Genomic DNA, 2,121 nt, shown 5'->3' with positions numbered 1-2,121 from the left:
CTCCAGAGGGGGAGACTCCCCCACCTCTCTGGGCAGCCTGCGCCAGTGCTCTGCCGCCCTCACAGCAGAGAAGGCCCTCCTCAGGTGGAGATGGAACTGCCCATGGTCACCTTTGTGCCCGTTCCCTCTTGTCCTGTCACTGGGCACCGCTGGACACAGACTGTTCCCATCCCCCGGCACCTCCTTTGAAGGATTTATCAGCGTTGATGAGATCCCCCTCAGCCTTCTCTTCTCCAGACTGAACAGCCCCACGTCCCTCAGCCTTTCCTCAGCAGAGATGCTCCAGTCCCCTCCTCATCTCCGTAGCCCTTTGCTGGACCCTCTCCAGCAGTTCCCTGTCCTTCTCAAACTGGGGAGCCCTGAACAGTGCTCCAGATGTGGCCTCCCCAGGGCAGAGCAGAGGGGCACATTCTGGGCAGCTCTTGAGCATGTGGCACATTAAACAGCACGAGATGAAGCTGTCACTGCGACAGTACTGTGTGTGCGTTTTTGGGGGCTTTCCTGTTACAGGAGCCACGAGGGGGCTGACCGCTGTCTTGACCATGTCATACCGTTACTTCAGTTGCTTCTGTTTTTTCTTTCCAGATAGTGATTCTAACTAGAAGAAGATAAAGAAGTTTAACAGAAGCCTTAACTCATCTGAACCTAAAATTCACACGTCATGTTGCTGCTGTTTGCTTCCTGCCTCAACTGCTATGTGCATGGTGCCTTCCTGTTTCGTGGAGAAAGCTGCTTCATATTCATAGTCAAATACAAAGCTGTACCTCCTCGGCTACGGGGGGATAGTCGCTTTAGACCCGCCCGGAAGAGGAACCGGTGGCTCATCGTTAGCACCTCAGAAAGCCTTGAAAGATTGCAATGTTTGGTGGAGGAGTGCTGAGCGCCAGGAAGGTCCCCGCGCTGGTGAACAGAGACTGTGTTTCTACATCGGTGTTCAGCAACTCGAGAGCACGACTGGTGGTAGACGTGTCAGGTGTAAGGCTGGGCTTTGTGTTTGCTTATGAAAATAACAATTTTAATCAAATTTATCTTTTTTTTGTGAAAAAATAGTAAGCTCCTATTAAGAATGAAGTTTGTGGAAGGTGAGAGTGAAAGAACAAATTCTGTTTACTGCCATATTGAAAAAGGAAACTTGATTATTTTTTTGTAAAATGTATTTTTGATTGGCTTATATTTACATGTGATCTGCTGACCCAGCAGACGAATATAATTTTTAGATGAACAAAATGTTAACTTTTGTCACTCTTGAAATGGTATATTCTGTGTTTTGTCAGCATGTGGAATAATTGCTTCATTGGAATGTCTTTCCTAAAAGAGGATCAAGCAATAATGTCAATCAGTTCTCTTTAAAAAAAAAAAAAAATGTAAATACTGTTTTTATAACAAAAAAAGGAAGGGAAGAGGGAGGATGTTACACTCATATCAGGGTTCCAGTTAATTGTTGAATGTCACTTTAATAGCAGTTTGGATAGTCCCACTTCATATTTTTATTCGTTAATCTGTAAATACCAGGTTTAAGTTTTTATTTTTATGCTGATTTTGTGGGATAACCTAAATGTGATCTTCAGTTTCTCTGATGATTTCCTTTTCTTCTTTTGGTAAGAGCGATGTTATAATAGCGGTATAGATATCTCATGCGTAACACGGGTGTTATGAATATCACTAATATCTCAAATATGTTAATATCTTTCAATACAGATTCTGAAATATCAACCAAGATGTCCATTTAAGACATACTTTATTCTTTCCCCAGATAAGTGCTCTTCTCAGTAACCCTTTACAGACGTAGCCCGACGAGAGAGGCTGTTGTGTCGGGTCAGTGCTCCTCTCGACTCGTGTTGGGACGCAGCGAGCCGGGGGGGGCTCTGCTCCCCCGGTGCCCTCCCGGAGGGCAGTGGGGCAGCGGTGGGGCTGGAGCAGGGGCAGATCCCGCTCCTTGCGTTGCACTTCCCGTGTCCTGCTGATGGGCTTCTCGACGTATTAAAGATAAAGCACCAGCACTTCAACTCATTTTCCTTTTTTTTTTTTTTTAAATTTTATTTTATTATTACGATCAGCGTTTGGGAAAGCGTGATTTACGTGGGGTGACCACGACGGTGCGCCTGCTCGCGGAGCGGCGTG

At 45.8% G+C, this 2,121-nt stretch overlaps 1 protein-coding gene across 1 annotated transcript in view; it reads left to right on the top strand.

The window, feature by feature from the left end:
• Window positions 1-815, top strand: part of KIAA1671 (KIAA1671 ortholog) — a 47,259-nt gene extending 46,444 nt beyond the window's left edge. Inside the window, exon 8 of the mRNA XM_009889160.1 lies at window positions 586-815. The gene's annotated coding sequence lies outside the window, so the exon portion shown is untranslated. The remainder of the gene's footprint in view (window positions 1-585) is intronic.
• Window positions 816-2,121: the final 1,306 nt, after the last annotated feature.

Source organism: Charadrius vociferus, unplaced genomic scaffold (genome assembly GCF_000708025.1).
Source record: "Charadrius vociferus isolate BGI_N301 unplaced genomic scaffold, ASM70802v2 scaffold567, whole genome shotgun sequence".
Taxonomy (NCBI): Eukaryota; Metazoa; Chordata; class Aves; order Charadriiformes; family Charadriidae; genus Charadrius; species Charadrius vociferus.
The sequence above is the reverse complement of the archived record's forward strand: the minus strand, read 5'-3'. Positions and strand labels throughout refer to the sequence as shown.